The sequence below is a fragment of the Peromyscus maniculatus genome, chromosome 14, assembly GCF_049852395.1.
Source record: "Peromyscus maniculatus bairdii isolate BWxNUB_F1_BW_parent chromosome 14, HU_Pman_BW_mat_3.1, whole genome shotgun sequence".
NCBI lineage: Eukaryota > Metazoa > Chordata > Mammalia > Rodentia > Cricetidae > Peromyscus > Peromyscus maniculatus.
This window is the reverse complement of record NC_134865.1, coordinates 15513633-15533343: the sequence shown is the minus strand read 5'-3', so window position 1 is coordinate 15533343 and position 19711 is coordinate 15513633. Positions and strand designations below refer to the sequence as shown.

The following is a 19711-nucleotide window of genomic DNA, read 5'->3' as shown; positions in this document are numbered from 1 at the left end:
GGTGGTGCCTCTGCTAGAGAAAATCCCCAAACACGTCTCCACTCCCTTCTCCCTTTCCTACCAAATAACTAAAAAGATGCCCCCAAACCTAGATAGAGCACGGTGGCACAAGAAGATGAAGGGGGAGCTGAGGAACCCAGGTCCGGGTGTCATAGTTGAGACACCCGATACCCAAGCTGCCTTGTTGCAGGAACAGGAAGCGAGTTCTTTCAGAAAAGGGATTTTGGGGTTTGCTGATTTTCAATGCGGTGACACATTTCTTTTCCTTTGTCTTGTTTTTATTTATTGAGACAGGGTCTCACTGGGTAGCACCCGCTGTCCCGGAAACTCAGAGAGATCCACTTGCCACTGCCTCTGCCTCCTGAGCTCCAGGAGTGAAGTGTCAGGGGAGGCACTTTTCAGTCAGTAACACAGAGTTCCAGGGCAGGCTGGAAAAGTATTCACAGGAAACCTACAAAGACCTAAGAAACACACTCCACCATGGGATACCATGACACACCTATCAAAATAAAGTAGCAAACAAAGATGACACCCAATGCAAGCATGAACGTCACATCCTATGAACTCAAACGCTGCTTACTGATGAGACTGTAAGGTGTTCTGGACTGGGCGTTTTTCGTTAGCTGTTTGTTTTGTGCAGGCTCTCTAGCTCAGGCTGACTTCAGACTCCCCGAACAGAGGAGGATGACCTTGAACTCCCGATCCTCCTGGCCTGTGTCACCCCACCCAGTTTATAGGTGCAGGAGAGCCGACCCATGGCTTCCTGTATGCTAGACAAAGTATTCTACCAATTGAGCTGTATCCTCAGGGTGGTTTTTTATAAAATTAAAAATGTGCTCTAGCAATTTTACTTCTGGGAGCTTATAACAGATAAAAAAATCTAATTCTGTGCAAACACGCACGTTATAAGTGTTCGTAGCTTTGTTCTCAATGACCCCCTCTCCTAGCCAGCTTCAACTTGACACAGCTGAGAGTTATCTGGGCGAGCCCCAGTTGAGGGAATTGCCTCAATCAGACTGGCCCGTGGGCCTGCTGGTCAGGCATCTTCTTGGTTGCTAATTGATGCAGAAGGGCTCAGTCCACTGTGGGCAGTACCATACCCAGGCAGGTGGGCCTGGGCTGCATAAGAAAGCTGGCAGAGACAGAGGAAAAAAGGGGGAGGGGAGAAGCCCTAACTTCTCTCAGGGATGGATTATAACCTGGAAGCACAGGGCAAATAAACCCTTTCCTTCCCAACAGAAAGGCAAACTAGAATAAGTGCCCAAAATAGAAATAATTCATATGTTCAGAGGTCAAACTGACTGGTGCGTGTGTGTCATGAAATAATATGTAGCAATAAAAAGGAACAAACTTATCTATACAACAACTTGGATGAACCTCAAGTGTTCTTTTTTTGTTTTGTTTTGGTTTGGTTTTGGTTTTGGTTTTTCGAGACAGGGTTTCTCTGTGTAGCTTTGCGCCTTTCCTGGAACTCACTTGGTAGCCCAGGCTGGCCTCGAACTCACAGAGATCCGCCTGCCTCTGCCTCCCGAATGCTGGGATTAAAGGTGTGCGCCACAACTGCCTGGCTCAAGTGTTCTTAACATAAGTTAAGAAAACCCTTCAAAAGTTTGCATACTGTGTGATCTTATTCATATAAAAATCTTAAAAAATATCAAAACTAAGGAGATGAAGAGCAGTTTGGGGGTTGCCAGGAGTTTGTTGGGAGGCAGAGAGGCGAGTGCAAGCCTGTGGTGCTTGTATGCACGTCCGTGGTAGAGCTGGGCAATTTTTAAAATTATTTATTATTTTTATTAGATGTGCATTAGTGTTTTGCCTACATGTCTGTGTGAGGGTGCCAGATCCCCTGGACCTGGAGTTACAGACACTTGTGAGCTGCCAAGAGAGTGCTGGGAATTGAACTCAGGTCCTCTGGAAGAGCAACCAGTGCTCTTAACCTCTGAGCCATCTCTCCAAGCCCAGCTGTGTAGAATTTTATGCACACAACACACTTACGCTCTTAAAAGCTGCATAGATTGTGGGGAGAGTATTTACATCTATGTCCTGGGTTTTATATTATATCATAATCACACAGCTTGTTATCATTGGGGGTACCGGGGTGAAGGGTACATAGATCTGCTCTGCACAGTTAACATCTATAGTCATTTCAAAATAAAAAATTACAGTAGGGCCAGGGACGTGGCTTAGTTTCAGAGTTCTTGCCCAGAGCATGTGAGGCTCTGGTTTGACCCTAACGTGATCACAACGAAGTTTAAATATATGTTGTAGAAGCTCAAACAAAGAGCTTAGCTGACACAGGGTAGGGGTTGTGCATACCTGAATTCACATCCCTTGAGAGCTTAAGGCAGGAGGATCAGGAGTTCAGGATCATCCTAGGCTACATAGAAAATCTGAGGAATACATGAGACCCTGGACTACTTGAGTCTCAAAAAAGCAGGCAAGACCCTTTTAGAGCCCCAACTGCAGTGGGTCTTTATTGGACCCTCTTGGTGTTCTTTCCAAAGAACAGTAGAGAAAACAAGAAAAGCAAACAAATTACGGGCAGACAGTAGATTCACTGTCCTATCTGGGATGAAAGGTTTGAATTTTTATCTTTGTAATTTTTATTACATGTATTTGTGTGCATGTACGCTCATGCCAACACACACATGTGGGAGCCAGAGGACAGTTTGCAAGAGTCAGTTCTCTCCTCCCTTCATGTGGGGCCCTGAGGTTTGAACTCAAACTGTTAGGCTTGACAGCAAGAGCCTTTACCTTCTGAGACATCTCTCTGCTCCCTCCGCCTCCCCAGCGCTGCCCCCTTTTAAGGTCTCTGTTGTGGAATATTGTTTTAAGATGTGTTACACTTGTTTATGCTGTGGCACATTTGTTTAATGATGCAAAGATGTGTTGCATTCTTTTGTGTTGCATTTGTTTAACTCTGTGAAGCTGTGTTGCTTTGCCTGTCTAAGACACCTGACTGGTCTAATAAAGAGCTCAACGGCCAATAGCAAGGCAGGAGAAAGGATGGGCAAGGCTGGATGGCAGAGAGAATAAAGAGGATGAGAAATCTAGGAGGAGATCAAGGAGCAAGAAAAGACGGGGCCAGCCACAGAGTAAGAGTGGAAGTGAGATTACAGAAGTAAGAAAAGGAAAAGGCCCAGAGGCGAAAGGTAGATGGGATAATTTAAGTTAAGAAAAGCTGGATAGAAATAAGCCAAGCTAAGGCTGGGCATTTATAAGAAATAATAGGCCTCCATGTGTGATTTATTTGGGACCTGGGTGGGCAGGCCCCTCAAAGCAGTAAAAGAGTCAAAAGAGTAAAAAACAACCAACAACATTTTGGCATACCAACATGGCCCTGAATTTCCATGTAGGGCCTGAGGAAGCTGAAGAGAGAGGGAGAGGGAGAGAGGGGGGGGGCGGGAATGGACATGGTTCCTTTAAGAGGCAGTGCTGCTCAGCTGGCAGCTCAGGTACAGGTCTCCATAGCTAGGAAGGTTGAATGCAGTTTGTGGTCGCATTCCACCAACCTGTCCGAGGGCTTTAGGATTGGCTTTCAGGACCGAAGAAGCAGGCAAAGCCAACCAAAAGGGTCACCACGTCGAGGATCCAGGTGTAGTTGAGCAGTCTAAAGTTTGCTCATGCAGTTTTTAAAAAGGCTAAAAGATAGGCAGTAAAAGAGGTCCAGACAAAAAAAACTTCTAAACAAGTTTCAGTGTTTTTTACAATGTGCATAGGCTTAAGAAAGAAAGGAAAGGGGTATGGACAATTGTAGAGAGAAACAAATAGTTTAGAGATAGTAAAGTCTTTAAAGAAACAGTAAAAGTAATATTTAAAAAAAGGCCACGTAAGATAGGAAATACACAGGAAGTCTGGATTCTGTATAGTATTGTATTGATTTTTAAGTTTTTGAATGCTGATAAGCAAAAAAACTGCTGCTAGGAGACATGGGATTGTGAACAGAACTGCAAAATTAGACCAACCTAGACACTTCAGGGCTGTCTTAACTTTCAAAAAGAAGTAAAAAAAAAAAAAGTATTTGTCAAATTGAAGTCAAAAATGCTTTGGGGAAGAGGTTTTGCTTTTGTTTCCACAGAAAACAAGAGGCTGTGGATTCTTTTCAGGTTAATATGGATCAGGTTTGACCAAGGGAGACCTTCTGAAACTTGACAGGTGATATCTACCAACAAAGGTTACAACTGGTCTACCCAGGATGTGGCCATTATCTCAGTTTTTCTCAGGGACCCATAAAGATGTCTTTGCACACAGACAACAGAAAGCAGTCTAGAGAAAACAATGCCCATATTCCCAAGAGTTGGAGGGTGTGAGTAGTCTTTGGTTGTTTGGTGGGTTATGGATGTTTGTTATCATTTAGGGGAAGATAAGAATATAGGATAAAAAGACAACTATTAATCTTAGATATTTTGCATTAGCATGGGTTTTGGTCTATTGATACAAATTTAAAGTTATTTTTGTTATATTAAATGTATGTTTCTACTCTTGTTTGGGGGTATTGTGTGTATGCAGCTTATTTAAAAATGCAATGTATAATTAAGAAATGAGGTTAGTAGCAAATCTATAATAATCAAACTTGTAGTCACATTAGGTATGTTTTCAAGGTTAAACAGGTTTGCTTTAGATAGATAAATGGTCTTCAAACACTTCAAAGACCTATAGAATATGGCATTTAAAATGTTTTGTTAACTAATGTGTTTCATGGTGATGAGGCACATCTGCTCATGACAGCACCAATTTACTTCATAAAAGGATGATAGGCATCAGAGAAACTCCATAGGGAGTTTGCTTTCATTGTGGCAAGATTAGCCGTTAAGGCAAGAAACTGCTTTTGCCTTGACTGCTTGACAGTGTGATGTATAAACTGGACATACAGGACCCACAGGAAAGTGACTGCTGAACTTTGCCAAAACAAGGCAGAACAATCCTTCAGGGTTCCTACTTCATGGAAGAGTCTGCCAGACATTCTGCAGGAAACAGAGGAAAGTGACTGAAAACTTTGTCAATACAAAAGACAGTCCAAGTTTCCTGCTTCACTGAAAAGTTTGCCAGATACTCTAGGCCTGTAGGCTGAATATGGATACCCCAACATTGCAGAGGAACTTTGGGTGACTGTGCAGGCGGCAAGATGTCTCTGTTGATAGGTAATATTACATCCTTCTGACCTGTTTGATAAGAACTTTAAATCTCAGCCAGGCGGCGGTGGTGGCACACACCTTTAATCCCAGCACTCGGGAGGCAGAGGCAAGCATATCTCTGTGAGTTCGAGGCCAGCCTGGACTACAGAGTGAGTTCCAGGAAAGGTGCAAAGCTACACAGAGAAACCCTGTCTTGAAGCGCCCCCCCCCCCAAAAAAAAGAACTTTAAATCTCTAAAGAAAGAAATTAAAGAAGATATTAGAAAATGGAAGGATCTCCCATGCTCATGGATAGGTAGGATTAACAGTAAAAATGGCAATCTTACCAAAAGCAATCTACAGATTCAATTCAATCCCCATCAAAATCCCAATACAATTCTTCACAGACTTGAAAAGAACAATACTCAACTTCATATGGAAAAACAAAAGGCCCAGGATAGCTAAAAGAATCCTGTATAATAAAGCAACCTCCTGACCTCAAGCTTTACTATAGAGCTACAAAACATCTTGGTACTGGCATAAAAAATGACATACAGACCAATGAAATCGAATTGAAGACCCTGACATTAATCCGCACACATATGAACACCTGATTTTTTACAAAGAAGCCAAAACTATACAATGGAAAAAAGAAAGTATCTTCAACAAATGGTGTTGGCATAACTGGATGTCAATATGTAAAAGATTACAAATAGATCCATATCTGTCACCATGCACAAAACTCAAATCCAAGTAGATCAAAGACCTCAACATAAATCCAGTTACACTAAACTTAATAGACGAGAAAGTAGGAAGTACTCTTGAATGCATTGGCACAGGAGATCACTTCCTAAATATAACACCAGCAGCACAGACACTGAGCACAACAATTAATAAATGGGACCTCTTGAAATTGTGAAGCTTTTGTAGGGCAAAAGACACAGTCAATAAGACAAAAAGACAGCCTACAGAATGGGGAAAGACCTTCACCAACCCCACATCTGACAGAGGACTGATCTCCAAAGTATATAAAGAACTCAAGAAACTCGAAATACTGAACAGTCCAATTAAAAAATGGGCGAAAGAGCTAAACAGAAAATTCTCAAAAGAAGAATCTCAAATGGCTGAAAGACATTTAAAGAAATGCTCAACATCCTTAATCATCAGAGAAATGCAAATCAAAACGCCTCTGAGATACCACCTTACACCTGTCAGAATGGCTAAGATCAAAGACACTAATGACAGTCAATGTTGGAGAGGATGCGGAGCAAAGGGAACACTCCTCCACTGTTGGTGGAAATGCAAACTTGTACAACCACTGTGGAAATCAATATGGAGGTTTCTCAGAAAATTAGGAATCGATCTACCTCAAGACCCAGCCATCCCACTCTTGGGCATATACCCAAGGAATGCTGATTCATACCATAAAGATACATGCTCAGCTATGTTCATAGCAGCACTATTTGTAATAGCCAAAACCTGGAAACAACCTAGATGCCCATCAACGGAAGAACAGATTAAGATATGTGGTACATATACACAATGGTCAGGCATTTTCTCAGCAGAGAAAAACAATGACAGCATGCAATTTGTAGGCAAATGGATAGAACTAGAAAATATCATCCTGAGTGAGGTAACCCAAATCCAGAAGGACAAACATGGTATGTCCTCACTCATAAGTGGATTCTAGATATAAAGCAAAAAACAATCAGACTGCAACCCAGAGAACGAGGGAGACTATATAGCAGGGGGGACCCTAGGATGACTGTGGCTTATAATACGTCTATGTTGTTTTGGTTTTACTCAATTACTGGGAAAGCCTCAATGAAACATTTCACTATTAGGATAAGAATTTATACTGTATCAAGCTGATAATAGAAAAATAAATAAATAAAAATGAAAAAAATTACATCCTTCTTGGTCTTTGATGGAGTTAAAGAGTAAATAATTAGAGTTATAGTTTTCCTTAGTTATGATAGAAAGTAAATTAGGTATAAAACTTTGGAATCACTAAGATAAGATAGATAATGGAGTATTTTCTCTGAATTTGCTAAACACAAATGGACTGAATATTGTAAGTGTAATTCTTCCTTGATAATTGTTTTTGTTGTATGTAGTTTTGCTTTGTTAAAGTTAAAACCTTTCAGTCGGGCAGTGGTGGCGCACGCCTTTAATCCCAGCACTCGGGAGGCAGAGGCAGGCGGATCTCTGTGAGTTCGAGGCCAGCCTGGTCTCCAAAGCGAGTTCCAGGAAAGGCGCAAAGCTACACAGAGAAACCCTGTCTCGAAAAACCAAAAAAAAAAAAGAAGAAGAAGTTAAAACCTTTCATTTTTATTTAGAAATATTGTAGAATGTTATTTTAAGATGTGTTACATTTGTTTATGCTGTGGAACATTTGTTTAATGATACAAAGATGTGTTGCATTCTTTCATGATTCATATGTCTAACTCTGTGAAGCTGTGTTGCTTTGCCTGCCTAAAACACCTGATGGTCTAATAAAGAGCTGAATGACCAATAGCAAGGTGGGAGAAAGGATGGGCAGGGCTGGCAGGCAGAGAGAATAAAGAGGATGAGAAATCTAGGAGGAGATCAAGGAGCAAGAAAAGACTGGGCCAGCCACACAGCCACACAGCCACACAGCCACACAGCCACACAGACACACAGACACACAGACACACAGCCACACAACCACACAACCACACAACCACACAACCACACACCCACACACCCACACAGCCACACAGCCAGCCGCGGAGCTAGGCGGCAGCCCCCCCCAAAGGAGTAAAAGAGCCAAAAGAGTGAAAAACAACCAGCAACAGGTCCCACTACTGAGGATGACCCACAACTCGATATAAAGGCCAGTGTGGCCTCAGACTCACGCTCCTCCCTCTGAAGCTTCCCAAGTGCTGGCATTCCAAGCATGTGTCATCACACTGGGCCGAAAGCTGTCAATTCTCAAGCAGCAAACCGTCTTGAACACCCCGCCCCCCTCGCCAATGAATTAGTGAGCTGAAGTCTGAGGCAGAGCCCAGCTCATGTTTTTACCCTACAAGTGAATAAACTCTGTCTCCCTTGAGGAGGAGGAGAGGAAATAGATGACTCGGGCGTGACAGGGAAGGACCAGAAATGACACTGGGATTAAGAACCAAAGCGGCAGCGTTGTGGAGCAGACAGGGACCGTGACTCACTCACCGTGCCACCGGGAAAACTATTGGCGGAAAATCATTTACATCTCTGCATCTGTCTTAGTTCCATAGAAGTTTCACGTGGCATTATGTTGCATTATAAATAAAACTGCATAAGGTTTATTACTGTGACTCAAAAGTCTAGTCCTGGGTCAGGCATGATGGCACGTCCTATGATCCTAGCACACAGGAGACAGGCTGAGAACCATGGCTTGAGACCAGCCTGGGCACTTAAATCCAAATAGAAAAAGATTTTTAAGAATTATTATTAGGAGAAAATGTGTATTCTAGAACACATTTAGTGCAGTGGTTCTCGACCTGTGGGTCATGTCCCTTTCACACTGGAAAACACAGATATTTACATTATGATTCATACCAGTAGCAAAACTACAATTATGAAGTAGCAATGAAAATAATTTATGGTTGGGGGGGGGGTTCACCACATCATGAAGCACTGTATTAAAGGGGTGCAGCATTAGGAAGGTTGAGAATCACTGTCTTAGGCACTGTTGGTGCCTAAGTGTGATATAATGGATAGGAATAGAATGCTAGATATAAGTAGAGAGTCTGAAAAATTTGTCTTTTTGTAATGGGAATCTCATGAAGCTCAGGCCTTCAACTTACTCCTTGTTACTTAGCTTTAAAAAACTTTTTTTTTGGATGGAGCCATGGCTCAGTGGTGAAGAGCTCTGGCTGCTCCTGCAGAGGATCTGGGTTCAATTCCCTGCAGCTACATATGGCTCACAACCTTTTATAAACCCAGCTCCAGGGAATCCAGCTGCTGACCTCTCCAGGCACCGGGCATGCACATGATGCATATACATACATACAGCCAAAGCACTCACACATATAAAATAAAAATAAAATCAAGCCCAGCAGTGGTGGCGCACGCCTTTAATCCCAGCACTCAGGAGGCAGAGGCAGGCGGATCTCTGTGAGTTCGAGGCCAGCCTACAGAGTGAGTTCCCAGACAGGCTCCAAAGCTACACAGAGAAACCCTGTCTCGAGAAACAAGAAAAAAAATAAAATCAAAATATTTTTGGGGGAAAATGGCTGTGGTGAAGACTGCTTGCTGCTCTTCCAGAGGACTCAAGTCTGGCTCTTAGAACCAACATCAGGTGGCTCACAGCCACCTGTAATACCTGCTCCAAGGGGTTCAGCACTTTTTCCTGGTCTCTGTAGGCACCTGCACACATGTGGTATATTCATACATAGACACAGAAATAAGAATCAAAATAATCTTTTCTTTTTCTTTTTAAATTTTTTTGGAGACAGTTTCTCTCTGTGTAACAGCCCTGGCTGTCCTGGAACTCCCTCTGTAGACCAGGCTGCTCTCAAACTCAGAAATCTGCCTGTCTCTGCCTCCCAAGTGCTGGGATTAAAGGTGCGCACCACCACTGCTCCACTTTAAAAATGGTATTTTTATGTGTGTGTGTGTGTGTGTGTGTGTGTGTGTGTGTGTGTGTGTGTATGCAGTTCAAGCAAAAAGAGTAACAAAGCAATGTAATTGCCAGATGTTGCACCACAGGCTTTAACCTCAGCACTTGGGAGGCAGAGGCAAGTGGATCTCTGTGAGTTCAAGGCCAGTCAGGGACACACAGTGAGAGTCGGTCTCAAAAACAAAGTGAGGGGAAAAAACTGCATCCAGCTGGGTGGTGGTGGTGCACACCTTTAATTCCAGCACTCAGGAGGCAGAGGCAGGCAGAGGCAGATGAGTTCGAAGCTAACCTGGTCTACAAAATGAGTTCAAGGACAGCCAGAGCTTACAAAGAAAACCTTGTTTCAAAAAACCGAACCAACCAACCAAACAACAACAAAACACCTCATCTGGGTGACTGCCTTAGTTACTTTTTCTATTGCTATGAAAAAACATCATTGCTAAATTAATTTGGGGCTCATGGTTCCAGAGGGTTGGAGTCTCTGACCATCATGGTGGGGAGCATGGCAGCAGGCAGGCAGGCATGGTGCTGGAGCAGTAGCTGAGAGCTCACATCTGATCAAGAAGCAGGAGGCTGAGAGAGGCACTGGGAATGGCCTGAGCTTTTGAATCCCTAGAGACCACCCCCCAGTGACACATCTTTTCCAACAAGGTCACACCTCTTAATCCTTCCCAAACAGTTCCCCCAACTGGGTACCAAGCATTCAAACATATGAACCTGCGGGGGCCATCCTCATTCCAACCACCACAGAGTCCCCTGTAACATTCCAGCAGTCATGCCCCTCCACTCTACTCGAGGTCACACAAACACAAGTGGGCATCATTTTGCTTTTTCCTTTATAGTTCTATGGATGACACTAGCAATTTCACATACAACTGCAAGACTACACATTTGACAAATTATGTTCTGTGTCAGGCTGGGTGGTGCATACCTTTAATCTCAGCAGTTAGGAGGAGGCAGAGGCAGATGGATCTCTGTGAGTTTGAGGGCAGCCTCTTCTCCTTAGTGAGTTCCAGGGGAAAAAAAAAAAGAGGAAAGAGAGGAAGGAAGGAAGGAAGGAAGGAAGGAAGGAAGGAAGGAAGGAAGGAAGGAAGGAAGGAAGGAAGGAAAGAAGGAAGAAAGGAAGGAAGGAAGGGAAAATTATGGTTCCAGTAAATTAACTTGGTCATAACCCTCCAAAGTTCAGGCCAAGGGGTGCTAGACAGATGTCTCAGTAGTTAAGAACACTGGCTACTCTTCCAGAGGACCCTGGTTCAATTCCCAGCACCCACATGGAAGCTCTCTAGTTCCAGGTGATCTGATACCCTCACATAGACAAATGTGCTCATAAAATAAAAATAAATAAATAAAAATTATTGTTATGGAATATTAAAGATGTGTTATGCTTGTTTATGCTGTGGAATATTTATTCAATAATGCAAAGATATGTTGCATTTGTTTAACTCTGTAAAGCTGTGTTACTTTGCCTGCCTTAAACACCTACTAAAAAGCTGAATGACCAATAGCTAGGCAGGAGAGGGACAGGTGGGGCTGGTGGGCAGAGAGAATAAAGAAAAGGAGAAGTCTAGGCTCGAGAGAAAAGTAAAGAGGGAGGAGCGAGAAGAGAGAGGAGGATGCCAGGGCCCAGGGGCCAGCAACTCAGCACACAGCCACCCAGCCACACAGCACACAGCCACACAGCACACAGCCACACAGCACACAGCCACTCAGCACACAGCCACCCAGCACACAGCCATCCAGCCACCCAGCACACAGCCACCCAGCACACAGCCACCCAGCCACACAGCCACCCAGCACACAGCCACCCAGCACACAGCCACCCAGCCACCCAGCACACAGCCACCCAGCACACAGCCACCCAGCACACAGCCACCCAGCACACAGCCACCCAGCACACAGCCACCCAGCACACAGCCACCCAGCACACAGCCACCCAGCCACCCAGCACACAGCCACCCAGCACACAGCCACCCGGCACACAGCCACCCGGCACACAGCCACCCAGCCACATAGCACACAGCCACCCAGCCGCACAGCCACCCAGCACACAGCCACCCAGCACACAGCCACTCAGCACACAGCCACCCAGCACACAGCCACCCAGCACACAGCCACTCAGCACACAGTCACCCAGCACACAGCCACCCAGACACTCAGCACACAGCCACCCGGCACACAGCCACACAGCCACACAGTCAGCTACAGAGTAAGAAGGAAAGAAAGATATTTAGAATAAAGAAAGGAAAAAAGCCCAAAGGCAAAACATAGTTAAAGAGAAACGGGATAATTTAAGTTAGAAAATCTGGCTAGAAACAAGTCAAGCTAAGCCAGGGCATTCATAAGTAAGAATAAGTCTCTGTGTATTTATTTGGGAGCTGGGTGGCGGGCCCTAAGAGGAAAAAAAAACTACAAAATATTTAAAAAGAAAGAAAGAAAAGAAGAAATTCATTGTTAGCTTTGACAGGAAGTCTTAGCTACAGTGCCTGGTCCCTTTCTTTCAAGCCAGGTTCAGAAATACACATATACTTGGTTTTTTTGTGTTTTCTTTTTCTTTCCGTGGTGCTGTGGCTCAAACCCAGGGCCTGGTGTGTGTCTGGCAGGTCCTCTGTCGCTGAACTACACTCGCAGCCCCACAATTAACCTCTTAACAGGGGAGCCATTCCCAGCCTCACCCGGTAAATGGTTTATATGTCAAAAATTCTGAGGTGACATTGTACAAGCAGAGGCAGACCCATCTCTGTAAGCTCGAGGCCAACCTGGTCTACAAGGTGAGTTCAGGCCAGCCAAGGATATATAGAGTGAGACCCTGTTTAAAAAAGTGAATTCTGAGGTAGGCAGTGACAATGTCCTTCTCTTTGAAACAGCTTACACAGTCTCATTCCTTATTGGACACAGACAAACAGACAGGTCTCTTCACTGTGCTGGCCTGCAGCTGGCTACATAGACCAGTGTGCTGGCCAGTTTTATGTCAGCCTGATACAAGCTAGAGTGACCTGTGAGGAGGGAACCCATACAATTTGGATGTAGGCAGCTATTTTCTTAATCAGTGATGGAATGGGTGGGGCCCAGCCCATTGTGGGCGTAGACACCCCTAAGCTGTTGGTCCTGGGTTCTGTAAGAAAGAAGACTGAGCAAGCCAGTAAGCAGTACTTCTCCATGGCTTCTGCATCAGCGTCTACCTCCAGGTTCCTGAACGTTTGAGTTCCTGCCTTGGTTTCCCTCAGTGGACAGTGACTCAGGATATTAAGTCAAATAAACCCTTTCCTCTCCACATTGTTTTTGGTCAGGGTGTTTCATCACAGTGATAGTAACTAACTCTAAGACAACCAGGCTGGCCTCGAACTTGAAGTGATCCTGTTCTTGTCTCAGGAGTGCTGGAATTACAGGCCTACACCAGCACACCCGGTATGAAGGGATGCTTGGGAAAATGTGGATGCTGGTTTTTGTTTGTTTGTTTGTTTGTTTTGCATTTCCTTTGGAAGAATTCAGAGGGTTATGAAATTGGGCCTCTCCTGTCCTGAATCATGGAGTAACACACACTCCTGGTGGAGCTACGTGAGTACAAACAGGAGCCCGGCATTTAGTCCGCTGTGGCTGTTACTCACTAAACTTCTGGGGGACCCTTGTGCTGTGGGATGTCTTTCTGTACGTTGTGAATATGTGTTGCTCTGATTGGTTGATTAATAAAGCTGCATTGGCCTATGGCAGGGCAGGATAAGGTTAGGTGGTACATTCAAACTGAAAAAAACAAGAATAAGGGTGGATGCGGGGAGACACCAGCCTGCTGCCCAAGGAGCAACAAGAAGCTCACAGACTGGTAACACCACGGCCATGTGGCAACATATAGATTAATAGAAATGAGTTGAGTTATAAGAGCTAGCTAGCAAGAAGCCTGACCCATAGGCCATGCAGTTTGTAAGTAATAATAAGACTCTGTGTGTTTACTTGGGACCAAGAGGCTGCAGGATGCGGGTGGGAGAGATTCATCCTGACCACAGGGGCGAGCATGACCGGAGAAACTTCCGGCTACACCCCTGCTTTCTCAGTACTGGGTTAAGGCATCCATAAAGCAAGGTTTAAATGAGAAGCTTGTCAGAGAAACGGCTGTTTCACAGCTCAGAAATGTGCCCTGTGCTTTAGGAAGATCCGTGTTCCTAACATAGTCTTTGGAGTGATGAGAATGAATTTTAGTCGGCTCTGTTCGTCTTTGCACACACCATCGTCTTCATGCACACACGCATTGGGCGATGCTCTGTAAATGTCTCTTGCGGCCCTTGTCAGATCACATTGTTGTGATGGTTTCCTGACTGGTTTCTCTTACTCCACAGCTAGATCCTTAGGACAAATGTGTGACAAGCAGTGAGCCTCCATAGATGCATGCTAATCTTTATTTGCACTTTAATTAATTCATTGTGAGGGAGGCAAGTGCCACGGTGCACCTGTGGAGGTCAGAGGAAAACTTGTGAGAGTCAGTTCTTTCCTTCCACGGTCCCAGGGATCAAACCCAGGCTCTCGGGGTTAGGCAGCGAGCACCGTTACCTGCTGAGCCATCTCCCTGGCCCCACAAATACTGTTTGAGGAGTGAATATTCTTAATATTCTAGGTCTACTCTAAACATGTCCACCAGTAAAGCTGCACACTTTTTGTTTTAGCATGTATTCATATGTATGTGCACACGTGTACAGGTGCCCTCAGGAGAGGGTGTTGGATGCCCTGGTGCTGGAGTTGCAGGTGCTTGTAAGTCACCTAGTATGGGTGGTAGGGACCAAACTCTTACCCTCTGCAGAGCAAGATCTCTTAACGGCTGAGCATCTCTCTAGCAGGGCTCCATACATTTCTAAGGAATTCTGTCTTAATTTAGGAGTTGTCATGGTTATTTTCAATTCTTTTGTGTTTTTCTGTGGCTTACGCCATTATTGTTATTTAAATTTTCTTATTTTTGTCTTAAATATGTAAGAGAGTGTATTAACAGGAAACTGATTCACATGCCAAGTGGGCAGATCACAGCAGTTAATTACACATGAACTATTACTCAGAGGTGGTGAACCTGAGTACCTGTGAAGGCTTTTACCAAGCTGGGATGAAAGACATGAAGAGTAATGTGTCATCATCAACAGTGAAGCCATGACCTATGTAGGCATGAATTTAAGATGTTCTGAGAAGACAGCTCACAGCAAAATCAGAAATCAGATGTTTCAAAAATCTTTTCATTATTAGTGTGTGTGTGTGTGTGTGTGTGTGTGTGTGTGTTTTCCTGCATGTATGTCTATGTAACACGATGCACAACTACCTGATGTCCATAAAGGCCAGAGGAAGGTATGGGATCTCCGGGAACTGGAGTCACAGACAGTTCTGAGCCACAGCATGTGTGCTGGGAATTGAACTCAGGTCCTCTGAAAGCACAGCCAGTGATCTTAACTACTGAGCCATATCTCCAGCCCCAGGAATCACTGAGATTTTTCTAATTACATTAATCATTTCTAGTAAAATATACTTCTTGTTAACTGACCTTAACTACATTTTAGGAAGTTTTTTGTTAGGTTTTACTATTGGAATTATTGATTAGTTTCCCAAATATTCTTGGAACTCACTCTGTAGCCCAGGCTGGCCTCAAACTCACAGAGATCCGCCTGGCTCTGCCTCCCCAGTGCTGGGATTAAAGGCGTGCGCCGCCGCCGCCGCCGCCGCCGCCACCCAGCTAACAAAGCACTATTTTACATTTAAAGCACGTCTTGCCTGACATAGACTGCTTGTCAATTCAGTTGAACAGCGATATTCTTGGAGGTAAACTAATTAAGTTGCTGCTCAGGTGGAATTGGGAAGCCACAGGGAACAGACCTTCCCCAAACCTCTTCCGCTAATTCCCTAGGTGGTGTCAGTCATTAATACGTTAGTTTAAATTAGTTTATCAGTCGCCCATTTGTATGAGTCTCCTAAGAAATAAAACATTGGTGCCCAGTAGGGAGAGAGAGGAAAGGACCATTGGCAGGCTAATTGAGTCTGGAACAGGGCAATAGGCAGTTTGGGAGGCGGGATGAGAAAGCCAAGTGGCTGAAAATGGAGAATGCAGAAAGGTACATCGGGAAAAGAGAAAGGATTCGTGGAGGAAAAACCTCACCCATTCCAGACCATTTCAAGGAGTATTCCACAGATGCAGCTGATTCCAAGCAGTAATGAAGCCATACATTACGCAGTCACAATATTACGATATTATGTCCCTATGTGACATGAGGTGACTCTGTCTTCCAAAGTTCTTTCACAACTACCAGGCAAAATCAATTACCCTGAGCTTGGGGATCAGCCGGAGGGCCTTGGGCAGCTGTTCCCGAAACCCCCGCTAGCCTGTCTGTTGAGTAACAGAAACTACAAGCTTCTCAATGACACAAGCAGGCTGAAGACTGGGGGTGTGGCTCAGTCCGTAGAGTGCTTGTCTAGCTCACCCAAAGTCCTGGGTTTGATCCCCACCAATGGCTTGGTGGCTCTGCACTATGATGCCAGCATTTAGGATATGGAGACAGGAGTAGCAGTGGTTGAAGTTTATTCCTGTCGACGTAGCGACTCTGAGCCTAACCTGGAGCACAAAAGACGGTGTCCTAGCTAGCTTTCGTTTTTGTTTTTTTTTTAGGTTTACTTATTTTATGTGCATTGGTGTTTTGCTTGCATGTGTGTCTATGGGAGGGTGTCAGATCCTTTAGAACTGGAATTACAGACAGGTGTGCACTGTCATATTGTTGCTGGGAATTGAACCCGGGTCCTCTGGAAGAGCGGCCAGTGCTCTTGGCCGCTGAGCCATCTCTCCAGCCCCCTGGCTAGTTTTATGTCAACCTGACACAAACTTAGAGTCATCAGAGAGGAGGGAGCCTCAACTGAGAAAAAACGTCTCCGTAAGATCAGGCTGTAGGCAAGCCTGTAAGCATTTTCTTAATCAGCGACTAATGGGGGCGGGCCTAGCCTATTGTGGATGATGCTATCCCTAGGCTGATGGTCCTATGTTATCTATAAGAAAGCGGGCTGAGAGGTTCCTGCCCTGCTTGAGTTCTTGCCCTGACTTCCTTCAATGGTGATAGCTGATGTGGAAGTGGAAGCCAAATGAACCCTTTCCTCCCAAGTTGCTTTGGTCACAGTGTTTCATCACAGCAATGGTAATCCTGACTAAGCCACTAAGCCTGAGGAAATAATTATCTTTGATCTTGGAGAGAAAGGAAAGTACCTCTTGAGCGCCAGGTAATGAGGATCAGGTGCACATTTGGCCACCAGTAAGAAGGTGTCGCTTGTCTGGGGTCACCTCTCTTCCCTCTAACCTGCTCGCATTGCAGCTGCCCATCTGCCTTCCCAGCTGCTGTTGAAATCACACTCACTCCCCTTCTTTCTCCATCCCTGGCTGCTCGGCTGCTCCCCTGGCTTCCCTCCCAGTCAGGGGAGAGAGCAGAGCGAGCCTTGTGAACGGTAACTCTTCAAATGTGGCAGATCTTACACACCACGTGCCATTTCAGGTAACAAAAGCTTGAAACCCCTAAGAAATGTTTCAGTAATTACCTTTTCTTGGGCGTTGGAAAGTTACAGGCCGACTGTCCAATGGCTGGGAATGTGTTCTATTTACTGGTCTTTTCCTTCCAGCAGTTAAAAACCAGTAACCTAAAGCAGAGCAAGCTCAACATTCTATTAAGATTAACCAGAAGGAGCAGCCGGGCCCCCATTGCTGTGGAAAGGGCCGCTTGCTGTCACGTATAGTGAAGCAAAGGTATCCGAGCTTAGCCTCTTACCAGACGAGAGACTGACGGACACTGAAGTAGATTATCGGGGGGAAAAGCAGCTCTTTTTCCTGTTATTCTTGGTACACAGTCTGATAAATGGGTGCTGAGTTCCAAACAGGAAAATGTCGTATAAGACTGAGGCCTTTGGGACATCACATGTCCGTGTTTCTGTTTGTTTCAGACGCAAGCAGGATGCTGGGACTGGAGAGCAGGGAGTCACACAGACAGTCTGGTGGGTGCTCCAGAGCCCAGCAGTGCCTCAGCAGAGCAGAGCCTGGCAGAGAGCACCGTTTGCGGCTGCTGCTGCTGCTGCTGCTGCTGCTGCTGCTGCTGCTGCTGCTGCTTCTGCTGCTACGGTCCCCTCTCACTGAAGGGAAGCAGCAGGTCTTGTTTGGTTGGTTGCTTTTACTTTTTGCTTTTGTTTTTTGAGACAAAGTCTCTCTGTGTAGTCCTGGCTGTCCTGGAGCTCAGTGTGTAGACCAGGCTGGCCTAGAACTCACAGAGCTCTGCCTGCTGCTGCCTCTCCAGTACTGAGATTTAAGGCTTGCACCACCATGCCCAGTTTACTTTGGGAGTTTTTGAATCAATGTCTCACACATTTGTCTGCATATATGTATGCCAGGTTGACCTAGAACTCACTATATAGCTCAGGCTGGCCTCAAAGCACATGGCAATCCTCCTGCCTCAGCTTCCCAAATGCTAGGATTGCAGATGTAAGCCAGAATACCTAGGTAAGCACTAGGTTTTGGAAAAACACCACCACACATAGACAAAGATAAAGAATCTTAATGATTTTCTTTGCTTTTTTTTTTTTTTTTTTTTTTTTTTCCTTTTTTGTTTTTTCAAGACATGGTTTCTCTGTGTAGCCCCCTGGCTGTCCTGGAACTCACTCTGTAGACCAGATTGGCCTCGAACTCACAAAAATCCACCTACCTACCTCTTCCTCTCGAGTGTTAGGATTTAGGATTAAAGGCATGGGCCACCACATCTGACTTTAGTTAATGGGTTCTAAGCCTTTCAAGTCAGAATCTAGTCTGCTAGCTTGAAGGGAGGAAAGCTAGCTTTACCTCAGAGGACAGTATCACAGGACGGTAAGGGAAAAAGGAGCATTTGCAGGGTGATCCTTGAAGTCAGGCTTTAGTTTGAATCCTACCTCTCAAACTTAGAGCTACAAAGTGTATAATAACTTACATCAAGGGGCTGGAGGATGGCTTAGTGATTAAGAGCACTGGCTGCTTTTCCAAAGCACCTCCGTTCAATTCCCAGCACCTACATGGCAGCTCACAACTGTCTGCAACTCCTGTTCTGGGGGATCAGACACCCTCAAACAGACATGCATGCAGGTAAAACACCAATGTGAATAAAACACCAATAAATAAATTTTAAAAATAACTTACATTGTTCATTCTTTTTGCCTCTTGATGATCCAGCTAGCTTTGAATTTACAGAGATCCCTGCTTCTACCTCCTCAGTGCTGGAGTTAAGGTGTGTACCACCATGTCTGGAATAAAAGGCAACTTTTAAGGTATTATGTTTTATAAATATTTGTTGAATCCAAGCCTGTTTTTGACAGTTTATGTGCCCCCAAACTGACTTTTATGTAATACCCAAATATTAAATATCTATTTTAATATAAGAGATCTCTAAGCTGGGTGTGGTGGTGTATGTACGTACAGGTAAACTCGAATACACATACAAAACCAAAAATATTTGCTTGTGGGCATTTACAGAAAGGCTCAGTGACCATTAGAAAATAACAGCTTCTCAGAGTACCACTCACAATGAATTCCTTTTTTAAATTTATTTATTTATTAAATATTGGGCATGAAACCAGGCGGTGGTGGTGCACGCCTTTGATCCCAGCACTCGGGGAGGCAGAGCCAGGAGGATCTCTGTGAGTTCGAGGCCAGCCTGGTCTACAGAGTGAGTTCCAGGACAGGCACCAAAACTACACAGAGAAACCCTGTCTCGAAAAACCAAAAATAAATAAAAAAATAAATTCTGGGCATGAAACTCAGGGCCTTGAGCATGCTAGGCAAGCACTCTGTCACTAAGCTATGTCCTAGTCATCCTCCCACACCCTTTTTGCTAAGGTTATTTGGCGGGCACGAAAAGAGAATCTGGAACAACTGCCTTCACTTGTCAGTGTGGTTGAACAGTGAGCAGAGCTGATGAGTAGAGGAGAAACCATTTACGGCTATTCAGTTCTAACCTTACAAG

General features: G+C 44.7%; 1 protein-coding gene across 3 annotated transcripts in view; it reads right to left on the bottom strand.

The window, feature by feature from the left end:
- The window catches only part of Baz1a (bromodomain adjacent to zinc finger domain 1A), a 119245-nt gene extending 101893 nt beyond the window's left edge, over positions 1-17352 (bottom strand). For all 3 annotated transcript variants that reach the window (XM_076550652.1, XM_076550655.1, XM_076550656.1), the window contains exon 1: positions 17274-17352. The gene's annotated coding sequence lies outside the window, so the exon portion shown is untranslated. The remainder of the gene's footprint in view (positions 1-17273) is intronic.
- Positions 17353-19711: the final 2359 nt, after the last annotated feature.